Below are 23,449 nucleotides of genomic sequence, written 5' to 3' on the forward strand. Positions count from 1 at the left end.
CGCTGATTTTTTTTCTTTTTTTTTTTTTTTTTCTGGTGAACAGGCTACTGATAACATTGGAAGCCTGCACAGAAGTGACTGCTTGATGTGCTCGTCGGTGGAGGACACAAAACTTCCTTTGAACTCGAGAGCAGAGGAGAGCACCCAGGTGGGTCACTGCCCGCGGCGCGCTGGGATGGATGCTGGGACAACCTCCCAGCTGGTGTAAGCTGTGTTTTGCTGTGATCTGTGCAGAAAAATCAGAAAGGTTTGGTTTGAGCATCCCTGTTATGTCGGGCGTTTCTTCTCATCTTTCTGCCTATGACAAACACAACCTGCGTGACGGTACTTCACAAAATAAGCCCAGCAGAGAATCCTTGCAGGGTGTCAGGACGGATGATAATAGCCCGTTTCCTCTCAGGGTGTGCTGGGAGGGTCTGCTCCCTTTGCAGCTCGCCCCTTGCTCAGCATCCTTTCCGCTAGTGGGTGGCCACATCTGATGCTCCTTGGCCTGGAGGCGGTGTGTGGCCGTGGGCAACGTGGGTGCTGCTCGTGGGCTTTCATCTGAAACCTGCCAGAGGCCCTGCGGGCTGGGTGCTGCTGGGGAGGAAGGATGTGAGAGGGCTTTTGTTTGGTTTGGGTTCTCTTTATGCTGACCTGAAGGAGAGAAGGCTAAATGCGGTGTACAGTCTGTGCTATCACTCATGAGGATATCCTCTCAGTAATCCGTATCTCCACGGGCCCCGGTATTTTTCCAGGGCAGGATGGTTCCTGGAGTCTCCCTAGATGTGTTTCAGCTGTAGTATTTTAGAATACCGTTGGTGATGTAGGGTTTTTCATATACACACAGATGAGAAAAGCCTCTTTACCTGAAAGAACCCAAGCGCACAAACAAAACGATGTGATTTCTGAACAGCCCTGCTTTTTAAGGACTTAGAGTCAAATTGTGCTCAAGTGTTGGTGGTTTGCGCTCTGGGAGCTGGGCACCTGGAAAAGGCATTGGCGTGGCGACCGGCTGCGCGAGGTGTCGGTTTTGGCAGGGGGGTCTGGTGCTCTGCGGGGCTCCTCGGAGCCTGCGTTTTCATTTTATTTGGGAAGAAACTCAGCAAATATCTTAAATCTGGAGACGCCACTTCATGTGCAGCCAGTTTTCAGAGCTATGAAGAATAGCAAGCCTGTGCACGTGAAATTTTGATCACACAGCCAGAGGGTTTAGGTGGAGGATTTTAGGAGCAGTGACAGCTCTGTGCTCCGTGCATGTCCGCAGTGCAGGGTGAGCATCCCATGTATGTTTCTCATCCAGCTGCAGCTCCTTTGTGCCATAAATGTTCCCCAGAGCCCTGGGGAGGAGAGGCATGGGTCTGCATCGTGGGCTTGGGGAGAATGGGTGCTGACAGCCTGATTTCTGCATCCGGCCAACAGCCCCTTCCCACGCCGTGCCAAGCCTTGGCGCTCTGCTTTCTCAGCCTTTCAGCACAGAAGTGGTGACATCCAGTGGAGCACTAATGGGGAACAGCATTTGTAGGAGATCGTCAGGGAAAAGATGAAACCCCAGGACTGAGTAGGAGCCTAATTCCCTTATTTCAAATGGTATTTTCTGAGTTAGGTGATAATCAGTAGGCCTTCACCGTTTAATTAAAGGGCTTTGTGAGGCAAATGATGCAGAGAACGTGCAGCCTGGGAGAGGAGCTGGAGGTAAGGGATGCTTGGTGGTGTCCGTGTGGTTTTAAAGTCTGACTGTCTTCCTCAGTGGGAGGAAGGCCCAGTCCCTGTGAGCAAACTGGGCAGTTTCTGTAGCTCCTCTGGAAGTGGGGAGGTTCGGAAGGGGAGGAGTGGATAGGAAGCAGCATCACCAGCCAGCTGGGTAAGGTACACCTAGAGAAGCTAACGGCAGTCGTGCTGCTCCTACCGGTGCAGTGGTAAGCGCAGGCGAGGTTGTGTTGTCTTCAAATATTGATGTGTGACCTCCAGACAGCGCTTTAGAAGTGTACACTGATGCTCTTCATGTTTCATTAAAATCCAGGGGAGCTTTGTCACTACCTTCTATAGGAAAGATGATACTCCAAGATTGGCGCTTGAAGAACTTTTCAGGAGCAGTACTACAAAACAAATGTGTCTCTGTGTGTGTGTGTGTGTGTGTGTGTGTATATATATATATATATTTAAAACTCCAACTATTGCAATAATCAGTCGTGTTTTAGAGGAGGCTTCTTTGGTGACGCTTATCTTTCCACATTTGAAAAATGTAGCTTAGTGCAGATTAATTCTGAGTTGACTTTTCATAGTGCCTGCTATAATTTCTGCAGTTCTCCAAAGAGACTTGGCCCCTTGGATTACGAGCCTTCTTGGGTATAAGTTTAATTCTTCAAACTTCTAAGATTGCTACTAACTTTGTCTGGTAAATGGTTTTGGTCCAGATGTGAAACTGAGAAAAGGAGAGCCTACATACAGGAAGATCAACCTTCATAAGAGCTTTGTCCCAGAGCTGAACCGGATTATCTGGCTTCCATTTTCTGCCCATGTTTGGGACCTAGGTGAATATAGTAATGTGGGTAATTAGTGTGTACTAGGCAAGGAGGATCATTTGACACTAAGCTTTTACATTAAGATTGCAGGAAGCGTGCCTGGACTCTCAGCATGAATGTGATCAGATCCATATGAGGACAGGGATATCAAATTCCCCAGCTTCCCGCAAAAAATGTTGTGATTAATCATGCTGAGAGTTGCAATTAGACCAAATAAAAGCAGCATGTTAAAGGAGCAAAGAAGGAGGTGATGTGAGTGTTATTAATGAGCAGGAGTTTTTGGCTTTGTAGTGTTTTTCAGCAGCGCTTGCCTGAAATGTGTCAAACAAATAGAAGCGAGATAAATGTAGAATCAGCTGGCTGCACGTTACCCACGAGGATTTAAAATGAGGGTTGGGGAGAGGAAGAAAGATCATGATTACCCAAAGGAAAAGGGCTAAATCCATGGAGTGAAATAGTTATTAATGTTAATTGTGGCCATCATTGCACAGATGTGGGAGGCAGTGCCATGTGAGGCTTCGCTTGCACACCGCACTGGAGAAATGGTTGATGGGGATGAAAGTTTAAGACCAGCTAAAAAGGAGATGGGTCCATCAGGTCCCCTCTGAGCACTTGTCCTGGTAGCGGTACAGACCTGTGGGAGGTGAGGAGACCGGAGAACCTTCATTAATTGGTAGAACCACACCGGCAAAAAAATATCCTGTGCTGAGCTTGGCCATTATTCATCTTCCACTGGAGCTCCTCCATCAGCAGAATGATGCATCGCTGATTGTGATCTACTGTAAGCTTAATTAAGCTATCGTACAACACCTTTTCTGAGGCTTGCCTGAACTTTGACAGCAACACTTAATCTGGCTTTCTCTTCCTCTTCTTCCGTTGGTTATAATCTTTGCAGTGGGTGGGTTTTATGTTGGTCCTTTCCAGTAAGTTTTATGGCTATACAGCTTTCCTTATCTGTTTTTGTGCTGTGTGCTTGCAGAGATTTATGGGCTGAAGTATTAGATGCGGAGCAGGAAAAGGGGAAATGGAGCTAAAGGTATTAAAATCCTGGAATTCAGGCACTGAAGGAATTAAGTCTTTTAAAGAAATGACAGGAAAACCTGAACTAGAACCAGTAAGTGAAATCCCTGTGCTCTGGCCTCTGAAAAAGAACAGGCTGGGACTGCAGTCCTGGTCCTGCGGCTCATGCTGAGGAAATAAAGAGACTGTCAGGGAACTACGTGAGAGCTGCGTGCCCTTTGCTGACAGCTACGGCTCTACCTGTGCTTGCAGATCTGGGTTGTGTAGGGCACGGTGATGGCTGCGGGACCCGGTGATACACACAGAGCCCGGTATATCCCCGGTGCTACCGGTGGTGCAGTGTCAGCAAGCTGTACCTCTCCTCTTGCCTCTGCTCCCGTGGCCTTAGGCCACAAAGTCCTGTAATTGCTTCTGTCTCCGGGCACCGGTGAAGAAATAAGGTCAGTCTTTTGGGATGAGCTGTGCCCCCGCCTCAGCTGCAGTGCAGGGCTGGCTCTGGGAAGCGCCTGGCCTGCTTTTACATCCCTGCTGCATCAGCCATGTGAGTGGCTTCCTCCCGCTTCCCTGGCCTCAAGGTCAGGTCGGCTGTTCCTGGTCTAATGGGGTTTTTGTCATATTTATTAGGTGTTTGTGTATATCTTGCCAGTTAGCCTTTGAAGCCGTCCTCTCCCGTACCTGCGTCTTGTTCATTCATCTGCCCAGTTATTGGCTGTATTTGGGTATTATGTGGATCAGAGTGGTGTAGTTATTAATTTAGGCTTTGGGCTTTTTCATAAGGCTTTAAAAATAAACTTGGATAGTGCAGAACACTGAAGTAAGCAAGGCCTCGGTGTGCTGGCTTGTGGCCCCTTCCCAGCCAGGCTGTCTTTTAAAAAAAAGTCTTTTAATTATAGAGACCAAGTCCGTGTGCTCATCTCCTGCCTTGAACGTGGGGCTCTGAGCTGTAAAGCCTGGACTTCAGTTCTTAGCTGAAGTAGGCCAACAGCTGTCATCCTCTCTATTTCAGTTAGTGAGGACTTGGGAGAGCTTTGAATATTTGGCTTTTTGTTGCAGCGATCCTATCCCGTGCTATCTGAGCCATTGCCGCTCCTCCTGTCCCCTGGCATAGCCCACGACGGGCTCTGCTGTTTACCTCTGGGGCTGAGTTACCTCTCTCGTTGAGTCCTGCGTGTCTGCCTGTTAATGAGTCTTCCTTCTGCTTAGGTGCAGCCACTTACCTGCCTAAACGCCTCCAAAATGCTCATTTTAACCAAAACAACGTTAATCTGGAGCAGATGCCTAAGTGCATCTTAGAGAAAATTGCTCATGACTGTAGACCTGTCATCGCTCCGCTCACAGGCACATTTTCGCTTGCTCATGTGGTGACCACCTGCCGCTGGTGGCAGCGCGCTGAGGGCCTCACGGCCAGAGCCCAGCCTCTGCCTTTGTTCTCCACCAGGGAGATTTCTTCCCAGGCTCCGGAGCCTCGCTCGTGCGTAGAGGCCGTACAAGCCCATCTCCCCAAATGCCTTTGTCTGAATGTAGGCCCGAAGCACTCCTTGCTGCCTGAGAAAAGTCTTAAGGCGAGGTTTTGTCAGCTCTGTCCCCAGCGACGCTCGCTGGCTGCCTTACGGCCTCCTCTAAGGAGAGGCAGCTGGCAGCGCGTTGGCGGGCCTGACTCCCGGCCCCGAAAGGAGCAGGCGGTTCTTGTGTGGTCCTCAGCTCTGTGCATCTCTCCATGTTCGGCCTCTGACACGGGCCTTCCTCGTGGGCACAGCTCCACTGGCACACACGGGATTTCACCCGGTGTCAAGGAACAGCCTCCAAGGAAGGTGGGACAGTGCAGAGCCCAATGTAATAGCTTGGGAACAGCTCTCAAAGGGTGCACGCAGTCCTCCAGGGCTGGCAACAGATGAGACATGTTGAGAGCTGCTCTTTACAAAAGGAGTTAGCTTTTTTGTTCTCGTAAGTCAAGGGAAAGGCCCTGAGGTTTTAATCAATATATTGGTTTTCAGTGCAGGCCCCTCAGGAAAGTGGTACACGCTGTCCCCAGGCACCGCTCAGCTCTCTGTACCAACGGGGCTGCCGTCTCAGCGCTGATTTAGTTTTGATTCTTTCAAAAAAAAAAAAGAGTAAAGAAAAAAAAAAGATAAAAAAGAAAAAAGAGAAAGTAAAGGCTCTATATAAAAACTCCCTTTTCCTGGTATCTTGTTAATATTCGTTGAATTCAGGGAGAAAACTGAGTACAAAAATCATTCTGGGATCATAAGAGACCGTTCCTGTGGAGGCTCCGTGTCAGAGTTAGGGTTTTGTCTTGCACAAATGGCTGTGATGTGCTTGTGGTGTGTCCCCTGGAAATCGCCTGCAGCCAAAGTTTTGTCATCCTGTGGCTTTTGTCCTGGAGGGGCTCTGTCCGTCCTTGACAGGCGTATGCAACCCTGAGAAGGCAGAGAGCAGGATTTGGCCGGGCACGCCTGGTTTAATTTACCTCTGCTGGACCAGCCTGTACTTCTGGCGTGAGCCCTCCCACCCCGTGCCACTCCTCAGCAGGCTCTGAGCCCGCTCCTGGTGCTGTGCCAGCAGGATCCCGGTGCTGCGCTTCAGCCTGTGACCTCCCGCTTCCTCTGGGAAGCTGTGGGCTGCTCCAAGGAGCCCGTGACAGGCAGCGTGGTGGGGGAAGCCTGTTGCTGGGAAATCCCACATTCAGCAGCCTCTGCTGGAAAAACTGTAAGTGCCCACAAAATTACAGAGGTCAAAACCCACCTGTAATTGTAACTTCATTCTTCTTAATTCACAAGTGATAAATTCGGCTCCCTCGGACAAGCCAGCGTGGATCTGGAGTATGTTCAGCCATCTTTGTTTTTTAAGTAAAACAAAAAAACACTTTAGGCTCATTTGGGGCAGAATTTTATTACACCGTCCTCTGTAGTTTTCTGATACAGCGTGCCTGGGATCCCAGGTGCATCTCCCAGACAAGTGCAGCCCCTCTGCTGGGAAGTGACGGATGATATCTGAATGCAGGAAAGAAAAAAAATGCAATTGGGAAAGAAATCAGGAATGCTTCTTACCTGGGCAGCAGGCTCTGCTTTGGTTTTCTCCCCAGCTCTGAGCTCGGTCAGCATCACTCTCCAGCCCTCTCCTTTGCACGAATTTCCAGCCCTGTTGGCTCCATCCCTGCCCATACAGTCTCAAGTGGTCAGAGATCTCTACCCGCAGCAGCTTTGATTTTCTGTCCCATCGTATGGGAGAAATTTAAGACATCTCTAGTGGACTTTGTTTATTTATTCTGCACTTTGGCCAGCAGGGAAACTGCCTGTGCTGTGGTGTGAATTACAGTAAAATAAATAAATGCACTAATTGCTGCTGCTTTGCGTTGGAAAGGATTCTCACTTATGAAAACATCCCTGTAGGTGTAGAAAAAAGATGCATAAGGGCCAGAGCAGGCAAGTCGGCTGTCTGTCCTAATGAGCCATTGGAAAAGGGTTGTTTTAAAAATAAATTACTGAGCCCCAATGAAGTTCTCGTGTTGGCTTCAGCACGCTTTAGGGTAAAGCTCGTGATGTTCATCTTTGTACAAGCACAGGAGCGGCGGTGAAATTGTGTGCAGAGAAATGGAGGAGCAGCAAAGCGAGGCCGAGGTAAATGAAGCTGGTGCTGTGAAGGAATTCGCACCCGCCAGAGCTGCGTGCGGGGCTGCAACCACGTTGTGCCGCACCGCGCGAGCCAGAAAATCGACACAAAAAGAAACGATGGCGGTGGGGGGGGGGAACGCTAATCGCCATCTTTCCTTTCATATAAATGTGTTAATGGTTTAGTAAGTGTTTCCAAAAATGTGTGTGTGGGATTAAAATAGAAACCACAGCCAAGTTTAAAACGAGCTCTTGGCTGGGGAACAGACAGTAGTGCCTGTCCTTGCGCTGCGCTGGGGGGAAGGTGCGGGTGTGCCGCTGGGGCAGCGGGATGGGGACGGGTGTAGGGTTTGCACAAGGGGCGTTCTGCTGGCTGTTTGGGGACCTCGGCCCTCCTGCTTTGTGGGAACAGCGCTCTGCATAAGCAAAAAGTAACACGTACCGAAGCATGCGAGTGTTGCCATGGAAATTGGGAGTTGTTAGTGGGAGCAGGAAAAACATGAATGATCTGAAAAACCATGGGTTGTTACAGCTTCCTACCCTCTGCTCTGCGTAAAAAACCCCACTGAAATAGTTTAATGAGTGGCTGGCAATCAGCTGCGCGTGCATGCTGCGGCTGGAGCTGTGCAGGGAAGCATGTACACGCTTGCACCACGCCAGCGGGACGAGTCTGGCCCATGCACAGCGTTGGTCCTCAGCCACCAGCTGGGGAAACTTTGGGCTGTGAGAGGGGTGCCCTGAAGCAGCGTGCTGGGCATGGACATCTCAGCAGGGAGCTCCGAGAGGAGTCAGAGCAGCGTGAGACCACCCCAGCAGCAGGGCGACCAAGGCGCTCACCAGTAACCCACCCCGACGGCTTTCTCGTCCCGGTGCTGGAGGCAGGGAGCAGGACGCAGCTGGAGCACTGGGGGAACCCCTCCTGGTCCCAGCACCTGGGGGGACCCAGGGTGAGCGGGGAAGACTGAGAAATCTGCTCCAAAACCGATCAGATGGGAGCTGTGCTTAAATGGGCGCGACGATGTATGGAAGTAAAATGGTATTTTGGAACCGTGAGTTTAAATTTATATACGGGTAAGGAAGGCAGGAGGCCTGCGTTGGAAATGCCAGCATGCTTGCAGCTTCCAAGGGTTTATTTTAAAGTCAAGATGCTGGAAACACTGCTCAGCATGTTTCCCAGGAGCTGGAGTGCCTCCTGGAAGCGCTACGGCCGTGTTTACTGAGACAGATCCCGCTGGAGGCTGTTTGGGAGCTGCTGGCAGCTCCAGGGGTTTTATCTCCAGTAGCTTGGTGACCCGACTGTGCCAAGTGCCCCAGAAGGACCAGGCCTGCAGCTTGGACCGAGCCTGTGGCTCCGCAGAGACGTGCTGTGCTGCGGGGAAGGAAATTGAATTTTCTTCTAAGGATGCTTCTGCATTCTGTGATCCCGCTGTACATTTCATCTTGCTCTTAAAAACCAACCAACCTCCAGCCACCGAGGCGTTGTTCTTCCTGGTAAAAAGGGAAAGGCTAGCGTGTGATCGGGGGATTTGGTGTGAGGTGACCCCTTGGGGTGAGCGGGGCAAGGCTGGCCCTGCCACAGACCCCGTGGGGCTCTGGCTGCGGGGACAGCGGTGGCCTCGCGCGTCGCACGGAGGCTCTGCGGCAGGACATGGCTGTGGGGAAGGAGCCGGTCCTCCCCCCGTGCTGCTGGGATATTTTTGGTATTGCTGTGATTAACTTTCTACTGTCGGCCTCCACCTGTGAGCGTATAAACTAGAGCCGTCCATTTATGAGAGGTCTCAGAGCATCATCTTACAAGGAGGGAAAGAATTTTCATTTATAATCCGTGCGCCCTATTCAGCAATGGGCTGTTCCCCCCCTCCCACTGCCCACAGACCTCTAAGTGAACAAACAAATGTCTGGAAATACAGGCAATTTAGCTCGGAAGAGATATCATCAGTGTGGTTCAGAGGTTAATGGGCATGGAGGATTTATAACAAACCAGGCCTATAAAAAAAAAAAAAAGGAAAAGAAAAAGAAAAAAAGGGGGGGGAGAGTAATCTAGTTGACATCTATTGTTCTTTGTGTAACAGCTCATCTGTATTCTATCTGGTGGAGGGCATTACAAAGGGAATTTAAAAACGTGTGCACACACGCACACACGTCTCCCTCTATACATACATGTGCACACACAAACTGAAATATAATGAGGGAAAAAGCCCCTGTAAGTTTGAACCAACAACAGCAATCCATATATCTTTACTTGCTGCCAACATCCAAGCACTGAACTCTCAAGGAGCCTGGATCCCTGCCATCATCTGTCCGTGTCTGATCTCTTTGGTAAATACGACGGCTGCCAAGAATGAGGCAAACGAAAAGCGCTCGCAGATTAGAAAGAAACACATGGCAGCCACTGACCTGCTGAAATCATAAAATACATCATGAAGTAAGAAAAGAGGGGAAACAAATCATCCTCTCAGGGACTGCCCATCTGCTCGCATAAAGCCGCAATCATTATTGCAAATAAATACATTCAGACTGGAGAAGTCTGGGAATAATTTAGGGGGGGCTATTTCTTTCTTTCTTTTTTTTTTTTTGGAACCCTTTGGAAATTTTCCTACATAAACACAGTGATATCATCAGCCAGAAATAGATATCTATCAACTGTACCCTTTTTAATTATGTAAGGAGCAAGTCTTTATTTTATAGGTGTAATTAAGGAAAGAAATTACTTCCAAGGCAGGATGGGGCCGTGGTGTTGGAAATGAAGCCCTGTGAAAATGGAAGGTCCATGTTTTTTCAATGAAGGCTGGATGTAGCAGTATTTACTTCATCCGAAAAGCTCTGCAGAGTGAATAGTGTCTGTGTTTTTGCTGCAAAATGAAGGGATAAGGGGGAATGGCTTATATTAGATAACTTTATACGCAGCACGCTTTGCTTTTTTTTTTTCCTTGGTGTTCCATAGGGATTTATCCAGGTATTAAATTCAGTGCAAAGACCCAAGTTGGGTTGGATTTTTTTCAATTTCAGGCTTACCGGATTAAATTTGACTCTTCAGGGCCTGCTAAGAGGCCTGAGTAGTACCAAGCCTTCCTAAAGCCCGGAATTAAGAGGTGAAGGAGGGAGGGCTGGTTCACGCGCGGGAGGAGAGGGCTGACAGCAGGAGCTACTTTAAGAAGTTTATCGTCTCCTTTTCTTCATTGTTTTCTTTTCCCTCGCTCTTTTCCACCAAACTGTGCTGGAAACCTTCGCTGCAGGGGTTATCCTGTATTTTATAGCACTCGGCTTCTCCGTGAGACAAAGGTGCAGTTGTGAGGCGCTTGGTAACTCGCTCTGCTGGGGAGATTTGCTGTAATACGCGGGAGCGAAACTCCAGCGCGCGGTGCGTATCGGACGGGGCTGCGGCTGCGCTCAGCCTGCCGAGGGACACACGCGGTCAAGTCACCGGCACCGAGCTGCCTTCTTAGGGTGAGAGGAAGGCCCTCGGGTGCAGGACTGTCTCTGGAGTCCCACTGGGGAACGCGCCCCGTGCCTCCCATCTCCCACACGAGGTATCCCTGCGGCGCTCGTCAAAATCAGAGAAATGCCTTTTGTGTGTCACGGGTCACGCGTGTTGCTTATGAAATGGGTGTAAGTGTTTCTGAAAGAGAAAAGTAGGTTTCCAAACACACCAGAATGGGCAGAAAAAGGTGATTGTGTGGATTTATTCCCTTTCATTTGGATGCGCAGTTGAGCTTGCTCCCTGGGTACCTCTCAGCTCCCTCGGACCCGTGGGCGCATCTATCCATACGTGCTCACAAAATTGAGGGGGGTGTCCGACTCTGGGCTTGGGGCACGTGGAAGCCCTTGTGTTGTCCCCGGTTGTCTTGGATCAGCTGTTTGCCTGGTGCTCACAGGCACTGTGTGAATCCTGCCCTGTCGGAGCGGATCTATTGCAGCCGGGGGCAGCCTGCGGCCACGTGTCCATCGTGGTGCGCAGCCACCTCGTAGCTGCAACCCAAGCTCCTTGCGGTGGCTTCCTTTCAGTAGGGGATCGCTTGCCCGGAGCTGTTTAAGCTAGGAGAAAAGAAATCACAAACCAGCCTGAACAGGCGTTTGGGTGACGCTGCACAAACCTTCGTGCTCAGCACGAGATCTGTGCGCTTTTAACCCTCTGCTCAATGTAGTGTTTTGCCACAAGTGATCAAAACTGCCAGCTCTGAGTGTGTTTTACCATCCGGTGACGTTAAAAACTAAGATTTTAAGAGGTTATGTTGCTGGCTCTTCAGCAGCATCTCTGGAAAGCCACAGGAAAGCTGGGCCGCTGGCTCCGGGGCAGGATCCGTCCGGATGCACCCATCCATCCTTTCCCCTGCAGCAGGGATGGGATGGAGCAGGAGACACATCCGAAGCCTTAGGGACCAAAACCCACCACAAACTCATAACCTTCATTTTGGGGCTTCAAGAGTTAACCAAGGAAGGCTTTGCTACGAGATAATTTAGCGGAGTCAGGAAGAAAATGAGGAAAAATCCCCCAGCTCGGAAGGCAGACAGGCTGGCTGCGTGACCCCTATTTTCTGGGGAAGCCAGCAGGGTAGTTGGATCTTGTCACGATGTGTTAATATATAGGTTCCTCCCCTATATCTCAAACTGAAGATTTCATGCCTGGTGCCAAGCAACTCTAAAAGCAGAGGGTTTTCCTGTCCCTGTGTGCTGCTGCTCTTGTTATGTTGCCATGCCTCTAAAACTGCATCAGATTCCTGGCTTTCTGGCTTCTCTGAATTTATTTTTAATATTGCTTGTCTTTTCACTCCTCTGCTTTATACACAGATTCCTCAGGGAGTCTTTTCTGTGGGTAAATCCCAATGCAGACCGCGGTGTCCTAGGCTGCAGTGTGGTACCTGCTTGATTATAAACGCAGACAGCATTTTGAGCAATCCCCTGAGCATTTATTAGCACGTATTATTTCCCTTGGATTTATGAGTACCTTTACACACTTTGCAGTGGCTTTCTGATCTTTTAATTCTCAGCTTTTCTCTAGGTTTAAGTTAACACAAGAAATTGCACCTTCGCTTAACCCTTTGCCTCCTGTTGGCAAAGAAAGCTGGTGCTCCTGTGCTCTCCTCCTTTCCTCCTGTCCTGCAGGACTGGGATTTCTGGCTGGTGTTTTTAGTAGATGGCTCCTTACCAGTGCTCATTGGTTTGTGGTATGGCAGAAATTTCATTTTTCTCCTTTACTTGCTTCGTGCCAAAGTTTCTATCCTTAGTGACAATAGGAATCCAGATATATAACATGGGCTGCAGTATGTCATCTTCAGAAAATAATGATCCTGCCTATTTATCATATTTTTAGTTTCCTCTTTATGGATCCCAGGGGGTGCTCTGTTTTGTTTTCTTTTGCTTTTTTGTCTCTGTTCCAAGAACAGTGATGAAATGACATAACTTATCTTTCTTATTCCCTCATGATACCGTGTTTGCATGCTTGCTGTGCTACAAAAGCTAAAGCTCCTCGTTCCCTCGGGGAACGTTGTCTCCCACTTGCTCGAGCCTTGGCGGGACCGCGTGCCAAACAGCGCTGCCTGAAGCGCTCAGCTCGTGTGCAGGCGTGCAGGGGGGCAGATGCTGGGGCTTTCGCCGTGCTCCTGCTGATGTTTCCCCCACGAGCTTGTACCTCCTTGTAGGAAACCCCATGGCAGATTTCCCTCTTTTGCCTCCCAAGGCATCATCTGGTGCTAATGTCAGGGTGCGGGTGTGCGAAAGGATGGCAGCAGATCACCAATTTCACTCACGGTGTGGGCTCTGCAATGGGGCAGCACAACAGGGGGCAGCAAGCTTTGGTCCAAGCTTTGGCAGTACGGTTGGAGGCGCCACGGTTGCCCATTTTCCATACTGTGTGTGGAAGCTGGCCTTGGGGTGGTTCTTTTCCCCCCCGAAATGATGATGAAGTTACTTAAGGCTGCCAACCTGAATTTTCAGGTGATGCTAGGCAGTTATTTAACCGGCGGTGCTGAAATGGTTGCTAGGATGGCTGTGTCTGGGGACAGGCTTCTTGCTGATAATGAACCAAACACAGTCAGTCCGGGGCTCCCCGGCTCGCCGCAGCGGTGCCCCCACCCCGTGCCACTGCGGGCAGTGCTGAGGTGAGCTGATATTGCACAGTTTTGGCCCAAAGCAGGGACCACGGCCAGGTTTCGGAGCAGCACACCACAGGTGTGAATCCGTGGGGATGGAAACGCGCCAAGGCAGGGTGCAAGAATTTGTTGAAAACCAAAACAGATCCTGTGTCTGTTTTCTCCCTCACCTCTTGCAGCCCGTCCGGATGGCTGAAAGGAAAGCTGATCACATGCCAGATCACATGCTGATGAACCATGTTGGGCTGTTAGGAAAATTATTGCATTATAAAACATAACATTGGCAAGGCTTTTCTTCTTTAATAGTGCGTCCTGGGGAAATGATGCGCCTCTCCTCAATCGAAAGCGATTGCTTGCCTCGAGCCCCCGGCTATGGAGGCAGGTTCCCGTTCCCATATGGTTGTGATTGGGGATGAGCACGGGCCAGAAACACAGAGCTGCGCTGTCCTCCCGTCCCCACGCGGGGCTGGAGCCGGGCCCTTTCCTCCTCTCTGTGGGAAAGGAGGCGACCTCGCTTCGATCAGGAATTGCGCTGACGTTGAGCCCAAGTGGTGGGCTCGTGAGGACGTGATGAACCATCCCTGGTTATTGGGAGAGAACAGTTTGCACGGGGACGCACGGGTGTCCCATGGCACCCGGGGCTGCAGCTGCCTCCGTCAGCACTTTTAGGAGAATTTTGTCGCTCCGAAAAGAAAGTCAGGCTCTGCTGGTACCATGCCGTTTCCAGCAAAGTGGAGCACGGGACCGATGTCACCTCCTGCAATGGCTTTAGCAGGCATCCACAGAAGCTGGATCCAACCCCAGCTCCTGCTGCAGCACAAGACGAGGCCCAGGGAGGGCAAGGAGAGGGGAAGGGGCCGCCCCGCCGCCTGCGCCTGGGACAGAGCCTGGATCTGGCCCTTTGGGGGCACAGGCTTTGCAGTGCTGTAAAAGGCCATTTTTAAAACATCACATCCCGTCCGCATTAGGGCTTTGGGCAGGTGTAAGGACTCCTAGCACAGACCTTGTGCATCTGCGTAGCGCTCCCGGCTCTGCCTGCACGGACCACCTGTCCCTCCTGTCCCTTTCCATCGAACTTTATTCTTTGCTTACCTTTTCCTAAACGCCTTGGGCAAACAAATGTAATTTTCTTAATGAAAAATGCATATATTGTTGTTAAACGGCTCCCGCTGTCACTGCGTGGCTGCGTTCCCCTCGGCCAGGGCTCGCTAACAGCCCGGGCGCCGCACATGTGCCGCATCCATCATCTGTCACCAGCGTGCACCGAGGCGTGTGAGGAGCCCAGCACTAACTCTATTTCCTAGCAACTGGAGGAAACCATTACACACCACTATTTTTCCTCTGTCAGCAGGATTGCTCCAATTTATGTAACCTACCAAATGTGTGTTATCACCACAACAAACCGTATATTCTGAGGCGTTATTTACAGCCCGGTAATCGCAGAGCTGCAGCCCCGGTGCCTAACGCTGCCTCTCTTGGGACCGCAGTCGGTCGGAAACCTGGTACAAGTGTAGTGAAGTGCTTCTTTGACAACGGCACCAACTGCTTAATTATTGAGGAAGATGGCAAACGGCGTGTTGCATGCTGAAGCCTGGGAAAATAACAAAACCCGAGTGCTGCTGAAGCCGTCTCAGTTTCCAGGCTAGGAAGGAGCTGTACCTGTGAGTAGCTGGGTGGGACGTGCTGAAAGGGACCGCTGGCAGTAATCAGCTCTCACAAACGACAAAGCTGGAAGTATGGCGGGGGAAATTCATCCTGGGGAATGTCTGATGGGAGCAAAACCGCAGAGTGGTGCCGTGGGATGGGGCTCTGCCTTGACGGAGCAGTGAGGCTGGCATCACCGTGGGGCCTGCTCAAAGCCCCTGTGAGGCGTCGCCGAGTTCCCTCCCCGCAGGAGGCAGCTGCCAGGCTCTGTCCCCAGGCTCTGTCCCCTGGTCACCATCCCCTGCTCACCCTGGTCCTGCCAGGCAGCCCCTCTGCAGGGCTGGGGTTCACCTGGGTGCCAGCTGCCAGCGAGGATCTCTGATCCAATTAACTTTTCGGGAAGAAAAAGGGTTTCTGGCTCTTTGGCGCATCTGCAAATCGCAAGAAGCAAATGATTCAATCAGCAGCTGAATATCAAGCAACCTTAGTGAGTGGCTTCTGCATCACCAGCCCGTTTAACAGCAGATTGAGCTGCAGATTAGTGAGACATTAGAGCACAGTGTGATGCATCACGGCGTAAATGGGAAGGCTGAAATCAGCGCAAGTTTCCTGGAGAGCTGCTTTATTTTTCTGTAATGCCAAGCCCATTATAGTCCAAAGGTTCTTAAATAACTCTTCTTACAATAGATAATAATACAGACTATGGCAGAAAATTAAAGAATACAAAAGAAGGCAGAGCTGCGATGAGGGAAACACCATTTGCAGAGGGTTCAATAGACTTAGGAGAGCGGTGCAGCAGGAGAGCCCTCACAAATTCATACGGGCTCATTACACGGGTGCTGCAGTGGTCAAATCCAGAGCCAGGTGCCCACGGGACCCCTGTTCAGACCAAACACCCTTACGGTGCCCTACCCCTCCTGCCCAGTGCGAGGACGTGCACCTCAGGTGGCTGAATCCATCCCCACAGAGCCTGCACGGTAACTGCGATGACGATGATGTAGCAGGAGCGAGCACCACATCAATTTTAGGTCTGAGCCCACAGACGAGGGGCCGTGTCAGCCTGACCACAGCCCCGTGCTCGCCGCCTGCCGCCAGCCCCCGCGCTTTGGAGTTTTGGCAGTGATGCAGAAGCCGCTGGGGCTCCGAGCGTGACGGATGTGTCACCTTCGGGATGCACAAAGGCATCCGTTGCGTCACTTAAACAGGAGCGTGGTGGGCTGCGGAGTTTTTGTTTGCTCATTTGTTAGCTATTCAACTCAAAATAGTGGAGCCTGTTTACACATGTAGCTTATTATTTGCAAGTAGGCAGCATGATGCATAATGCAGCCTCCCAGTTAGAGCAGAGCATCGTGACAATGATAAACAAGCCTGGGAATGTAAGGTAGCGCTTATTTTTCTTGGCTGAAGCTGCTCCCGATTGAGGCAGTGGCTTTGCCAGCTTGAAAGAGAGGCGAAGTGCCGAAACCACCGGAATAGGTGTTTGCTGCTGGGGTTTCAAAGGGCTGCTTACCCAGCTCTGCCAGTGTTGCAGGCTTATCCCATGCTGGCTGCATGGATGGCTGTGCTGAATTCAGGCAGCTGACCCCACAGGTTGGGGTACGGCAGCTGGAGCCCGAGCTCCTCGCTCGGCGGTGATGAGCAGCCCTCGCCCTTACGGTGCTCGCTTCATTGGTGTCGGGTCCCGGGCAGGCAAAGCCAGCAGCTTAAAAATAACCCGGCAGGACCAAAACAGCCAGGGGTTATTTTTAGCTCGCAGCGTTTCCCTGTGTGATTCACCATGTGGCCTGTGTGCAGCTGAATCAGCCCTGGTGAGGATGTGACGCGGGGAGGGGACGGGATGGGGATGGTGCGGGGGCTGCTCCCTTCCCCCTGCAAGGAGCCCTGGTGCAATGAACCCTTTTAGCCTCAGCAGTGAGGCTGGCATAAGAAAGCCCATTTTTCTCTGCTTTTCTCACCCGTGTGCCCTGGGCGCTGATGCCAGGGCCAGGAGTGAGGAGGGGTGAGAGGTTGCAGCATCCCGGTGCTGAGCCCCGCACTGCAGCACAGGGTGCCACCGGGTCTCCTCGTGCCTCTGCGGGAGGCCTGGCATAAGGAGCAGAGTGGATTAACTGGCATAAGGAGCCGCAAGGATTAACTGGCTGAAGCAGCGGGTCTGAGCTCACCGGGGTCTCCAGGAGACAGGGAACAAGTGTGCGAGCAGTGCAGCCGTGGGCTCTGGGCACGGTGCTGAGCTCTGGGCTGGCACCTCCTCAGGAGCTGGGTGCACGGCCATCGCCTTGGGCGATGGAAATTAAGCCTTAAGCCCACGCAGACGGGGGAATCGCAGCCTGTCCAGCCGAAACACAGTCATATGTTATCGTAGCTGAAGCCAAAACTCAGCTGGGCCGCAGCTGAGCCTTGGTGGCTTTGTGATGTGGCATCGGGGTTTTGCTTGGGGGCAGCTGTTGACGCGGGGAAGTAAATTGCTTTGGTGGCTGTCAGGAGGCTGGGCCTGCGGATTTGCATTGGTTTCCCTCCAGGGAGTTTCAGCCCCTGCAGGAATCTCCTACGCTTGTGTTTGGAGCTAGCACTGGTCCAGCCAGGGATGTATCACCCTCGTGGCTTGGCAAAGCAACACGCCGCCAGCGCTAGGATCCCTTGTACCCTTGTGAAACTGCAGGGCGTCTTCTCTAGTCGGAGCGAGGCAGAAAGCATGAGGCAAGTTGGGCAATTTCAGGGCTCCGGCAGGAACCTTGGGCAGGACACTCAGACCCTGCTGTCAAACGGGACGGCCGTGACAAGAAGCGCCTTGTGTTCTTACACAGACTTTGAATTAAAAACACGTTCGGTGTCAGCTCTGCGCTGAGCTCAGCCCTTCAAGCACGCACCAAGACTTGAGGAGTTTTTGCATCTCCTCTCACCCCCCAGTACTACATCAGACTTCTTTGGCAAAACACATTTTGTAAGCTCTCTGGGGTGGTTTGGTGTTTTTTGGAGGCTTTTTTCGCTTCTCCTTACAAAGCCCAGGTGCCGGGACCAGACTGGGTGCTGAAGAAACGAGGGGGCTCCTCCGTGCCCGCAGTGTTTTCCACTCAGTGTTGTTTTACACCGAGCAATTTCGGCGTGTAACAGCATTACCAGGGCTCGGGGTTTGTTGAAACAGTTGCAGCAAATTAAACCTGCTCGGGGCCGCGCGAGCGTGTGCGTGCTTGGAGCGAGCGCAGGACCTGCCACCCTCTCGGGCTGCGCTCCAGCCCCTGGGAGCCGGCGGCTGTTGGATGGGTTCCCCGAAGGATTTGTTTCCCTCTATTTACAGCTCAGCCACTCGCTGGCTCCCCCCAGTTTTTGCGGGCATGGCTCGGTTGCTGGCAGCGTGGTGGCTGCCGTGGGCAGGGGGATGCTCTCCCACCTGTTCTGCTTCGCATCCCCCTGCAGCGCGGGATTTACACGCAGCGGTTCTGGGAACAATCGTGTTTCAAATGCGGGTAATCAGGCTGGCTCACTGCGAGAGCCAGAAAATAAAGCAGGAGCTCCAGAGCGTGCTGCAATTCCACCTGCGGCCGGTTGTGTTTGCGTTTCTGGGGCAAAGTTTTGCAGAAATGGAACAGCCCGTTCCTTACAGAGATAGGCATTAATCGCATCCTTTCCCCTCCCACAAGCTCAGAACAACCTGGAGTCCCCCCAAGGACTTCTGCGAGCTTTTCCAAGGAGGAAAGGATCAGTGAGACAAAGTTTGCTGCAAGTACCACACATATTTTGAAGTGTTTCCATCTTGCACCGATACCCATCTGTGTATTTCTGTGTAAGCATCTTCAGTTCTAAGCTCTGATGTGCTAAAATATGTCCTAGACAGTTTTGATGAGACATCACTCCTAGATGTGCATGTTAATGATAGGCTGGCTGCCCAAACTGCTTCAGCATACCCCAAAGTGAGCCGTGAAGACGGTGCACAGCCAGGATGTAGAAAAGAGCCTCCCCAAGGGCCATCAGTATGGAGCTGCATCCTGCAGCTGAGCTGCTCTTCCCATCTGTGCAGGACACTAATGCAAAAATTGCTCTCTTTACTGCACTTTTCCCCAATACGACCTTTTTAGAGAAATTCTGCGTTATTATCTTTTATTCTGGATTTTTGTTTTACTAGTTCCAGGTGACCAGCGTACACGAGAGTGGTTCCCTTAAAACAGATCACTTGTTTTTCTGTCTGTACGGGGCTGTGATGTACCTAGCCAGGGCTGCTCCTGCTGCCCCTTCCCTGCCAGGCTTGCAGGAGAGCAGCGGGCAGGATGCAGGCAATAAGGACCAGACCTCCACCTTCGACAGCTACTTCATCAGGAAAAGCTTTGCCCAACATCCAAATGATCCAGAAATGGCAGTAAAAACCTTCCGATTCAATCTGTTTCCATGCAGGTATGATGGACAAGAGCCCAAAATCTCTGAGGATATTGAGGGTCCTGAACGCACCGGGGAGGATCCGGGTCCATGTATCTGACCCACAGCCCATTTTAGGAAAAAAACAGATCACCACAGTAGCTAGTTCTTAAAAACGAAATTAATTTCCATGCAACACGTGGTCTCTGCTGTGCCTGCATCCCTCACACTGCCTTTAAATGTCACGTAGGTGCCATGCAGAATTCCTGCAGCCGAGCATCTGTCGAAGCTGTTGATCAGTAACTGGGTATTCCTGGTGCTGTCTGTCCTCTGCCAACTGAAGGTATTTCGCTGGTATTTTACCGTGATGCTTGTTCTGTGCTGTGTAAGGGAGGGGTGGAGCACGGTGCAGGATGAGGTGGTGGGGTTTGCTTGTGAAGGGCTGCAGCTGATGCTGTGCAAAGCGTTAAGGGTGCATCCGGGATGCTCACGTATGTGTTTATTGGCAATTAATTTCCATCATCTTCCTCGTTTGGGCATTTTCCTCTGTTCTGTTGCTCCCCACTACTTTCAGAAATGAGACGCTTATAAACAACAACGCTTGTATCCCCGCCTTGCAGAGGGGATGTAATTGAACTAGCGGATATGGTCCTGGCTGGGCTGTAAGCTGGCTGGGAGCGAGGCAGCTCTTGCAGGGACGGCTGGCGTGGGCTGGGGGCAGGATCAGGCCCCTGCGCATCCCAGTGCGATGGGGAGGTGCGAGGAGGGAGCAGGCACAGCAAGGGGGGACAGGCACTGAAGAATCCTGGGCTCCTCCTGGGCATCAGTGATGGCTCCAGGGTATAATCCCTGCCCAAACCCAAGCTAGCCTTGCCACAGGGTCTCTCTGCCTCCGCCGGTGTCGTTGCTGTTATTATTAATAAGTGGCCTGCGAAGCACTGGGAGCCAATCGATGTTTTGGTGGAGTTGGGCTGCGAAATTCTTCTTTATTTCCATGGAAACCACTCCCGGCGCTCGGAGAAGCTCAGTTCCCAGAGAGCGGGGCTGCGGGGACGGGAGGGCAGCGGGAGACAGCGCCGCGGGGCGAGCGGGCTCCGTGCCCTCGCTGCGCTGCAGGCGGTGTCCCCCCGGCCCTGCCGGCGAGCAGTCCTGCACGGCTCCTGGGGAGATCTCTGCTGCCGAGGGGTTTTAGCAGCAGCTCGAGCTGAAACAGCGTGAGCGGGGCTTGGGGAGCCACCCAGCTGATGGGTGGCAGGCTCAGGGAGGGCGCACGTTGTCGTCGTCGTGGTGCTTTGTGCCCTTCCCTCTGAAGGCTCACCAAAACGTGTGCGTTTACGCGGGCTCCGTACACAATTTGCTGCTAAATGAAGTGCAGCCACCTCTTGGGTGGACCTGAACGCCTCAGAGCTGGGAGCAAAAAATAACAACGTTGGCACGTGGGAGTGCGGGGAAGCTGGAGGTGGAAGCGAGCCAGGATGCAGGGCAGGAGCATCTCGCTGCAGAGAGCAGCACAGCTCCCCCACCTGCTGCCACCCTTGTATTTAAGGGGAAACAAGAGATTTGCTTTTTGAATCCTCTGTTTCCCTTGATTGCTACGCCTTTCTATTTACCTCTCCACCTTCAGGAAATCTCCTGGTGGTCGGGAGGACCTTTCTCCCCACCCAGACCTTCCCTCACCCCATCTCAGAGGCTGGGGACCCCACCGAGCTGTGGGTTTTCAGAGAGGGCACCCGCAGCCCTGCTCACAGCCTCTGCGTGTGTGCAAGAGCCTTGCCAGCACTGTTTGGCTCTGTGCTGAGTTACAAACGATCCTTCGAATGGAAACGTCTGGAGTCAGAGGCTTTGGAGTACGTGGGTACAGCACTTCAGCTGTAATTAAACAAGGGAGCCACGGCCTTGCGTCCTCACGACATCAGCGTGACAGGCTGAGGAAGCCCGGCCCGCTAATGGCAGCGGTGAAGGAGCCTCAGACGAGAGGGGAAGGAGCCTCGCGGCTGGCAGGGCCCAAACCACAAAGCGTCGCTCCTCCTCGGCATCGCGCTGCCAGCTGAAGTGGGGCTGAAGGAAGGGAGCCCCGAGCCTGGGGGCTGCCGGTGGGCCACGGAGATGTCCCGGGTCCCCTCTGGGCACAGCACTGCCATTCAAGGGTCCCTGATAAACGTGGAAAAACAGGATTGGCTTGATGAAATAATAATGGACTTTTTTTTGTTTTTTTTTTTTTCCACTGAGAAGAACAAAAAAATGAGTCTTGTATCAGATCGGAAGTGACATTTGACCCAAAACAAAGTTTGTTCGTAATTTTCTTCTTAATTTACCTTTCCACTAAAGGCTTTTCAAATTCAGTTTCATCATAAAATGCAATTTAACTTAAAAACAAGCAATTTAGGTTAAAAAAAAATCCTGATTGTGTGTCTGTTTCCACAATCAGCCATTCCACGACTTAGCGAGGGCATTTCAGCAGTCTGGACTGAATGCAAATTCGCGAATAGCTTCAGCCCTTCTCCCTCCCTGAACACGCCGTTTAGTGCTACCATGTCTCACCCTTCCCTAACGAGACCGAGACTACGAGAAATTTCAGATCTGGTTGTCCGGAGCTCTGTCACAAGGGAGGGTTTTCTATTTTCTGCGCCTTGCTGTGCTCTCAGCCCAGCCTGGCACCACGACGCCAGCCATGAGAAGGTTTGGAGGTGGAGCTGGGCGTGTTTGAGACAGCACGTAGCCCCAAAGAGCTCATTCCTGTTCTTGGGGACCAATTCTTGCTCGCGAGGACCATTTGTGGTGAGCACGGGGTGGCTGCGGTGAGGCTGCGCTGGTGTCGTGGCTGGCCGCACGCTCAGCTCGTAGTCACGGATGTAACGCGTTGGAGCAGAGCTCCGCCCGGGCCCACGCTGCTGCGCTGGATCCGAAGAGCAGATCAGATTACTGCCAGACTCGTGAGCAGAAAGGGGAATTATCCACACGTTTCCGTGGGAAAAATCTGTGCCGGGTCTTTACCCCGTGAATCCCAGCCTACCGCTATCGGCGAGCCAACGAGCAACTGCAGAAAGCCAGGGGCTCGTGCGCATACCAACATCTGCATGATGTTTTAATAATGCATAGATGGAAGCGTTCTGTTTTTAATAACAAAAAGGCTGCGAGTCACTCATCCGTGACAGAGACTGGTGATTTGCAGAAATGCACACAGCCCCTCGAAGCGAGTGACCCCGTACAAGTGCCCCAGGCTGAAGTCGGTTGGGCTGGGCTTGTGCAAGAAAGTTACAGTAGGTGTTTGTTGCTACTCTGAGCCTTTGAAGATGTGCCTTCAACTTTAGTGTTCAGGTGGTCTGCTCTCATAAAGAAGGTAATGTTGATTAAGGGTGTGAGGAGTGAGCTCATTGAGTGCTTCTGGGCACTGTCAGCACGGCCGCCCGGCTACCCACCTGCCCGGGGAGCAGCATCCCCTTCTGGGATGCTTCACTCAGGATCTCCAGCTCCCTCATGGGCGGCTTTAATTAGATAAAATTGAAATCAAGGGATGTGATGAGGGAGCATTATCTTCCCTGCTACCCTCACAGCCCGCACTCGTGTCCCATGGGACTGGGTACAGCGCACCTGCCTCCCCGCGGCAAGGGACAGCCAGACGACGCCACGGGACAGGCTGTGACACCGCGTGTGATCCGCAGGGGAGGCTTTCTGTTTGCACAGGGAAAAGCTGTCCGTCGTCGTTTCCCACCAGTGGGTAAACCGCGCCTGTCAGACCTCGTTAGGGAAAAGGCGGCTCCCGGGAGGCGGCTGTGCTGTATCCGCGCGCTGCCACCCAAAAGGGAGCCCGCAGCCCTGGCCGAGCGCCGTCACGCCTGGGCTTCAATTTCCAGGCTGTGCCCTGTGAATCGCTCCTCATTCATAAAAGGCAAAGATGGCGATGCTAAAGGCAGTCAGCCTGGCTGTACGGTGGGGTTATTTTGCTGTGCTTGTATCGCTCTCAGCCAAGGTCGGGTCCTCAGCTAGTTTACACTCAGCTGTAGCAGACCAGGGCTTTCCAGAAGTGCCAGCGAGGACGTGGCTCTGGCACGCCTGCTCTGCACGAGTGCTGGTGCAGTGACGTGCTGGTGAACGTGGGATGGCACAGAACCTGCTCCTGAGGGTTGGCGGCAATAGTTTTGGCAGAAAGCTGTGATTAGAAAATGGAATTCCTGTAAAAAGTTGCTGGAACAGCCTGCTGGGCACCCGGAGCAGAGCGGCACTGCTTGTGTCAGTT

The 23,449-nt window shown here is 52.1% G+C and overlaps 1 protein-coding gene across 1 annotated transcript in view; it reads left to right on the forward strand.

Moving 5' to 3' along the window:
• LOC106035480 (uncharacterized) overlaps positions 1-23,449 on the forward strand; it is a 72,892-nt gene that overhangs the window by 8,266 nt on the left and 41,177 nt on the right. Inside the window, exon 2 of the mRNA XM_067003145.1 lies at positions 44-148. The gene's annotated coding sequence lies outside the window, so the exon portion shown is untranslated. The remainder of the gene's footprint in view (positions 1-43; positions 149-23,449) is intronic.

The sequence above is a fragment of the Anser cygnoides genome, chromosome 10, assembly GCF_040182565.1.
Source record: "Anser cygnoides isolate HZ-2024a breed goose chromosome 10, Taihu_goose_T2T_genome, whole genome shotgun sequence".
Taxonomy (NCBI): domain Eukaryota; kingdom Metazoa; phylum Chordata; class Aves; order Anseriformes; family Anatidae; genus Anser; species Anser cygnoides.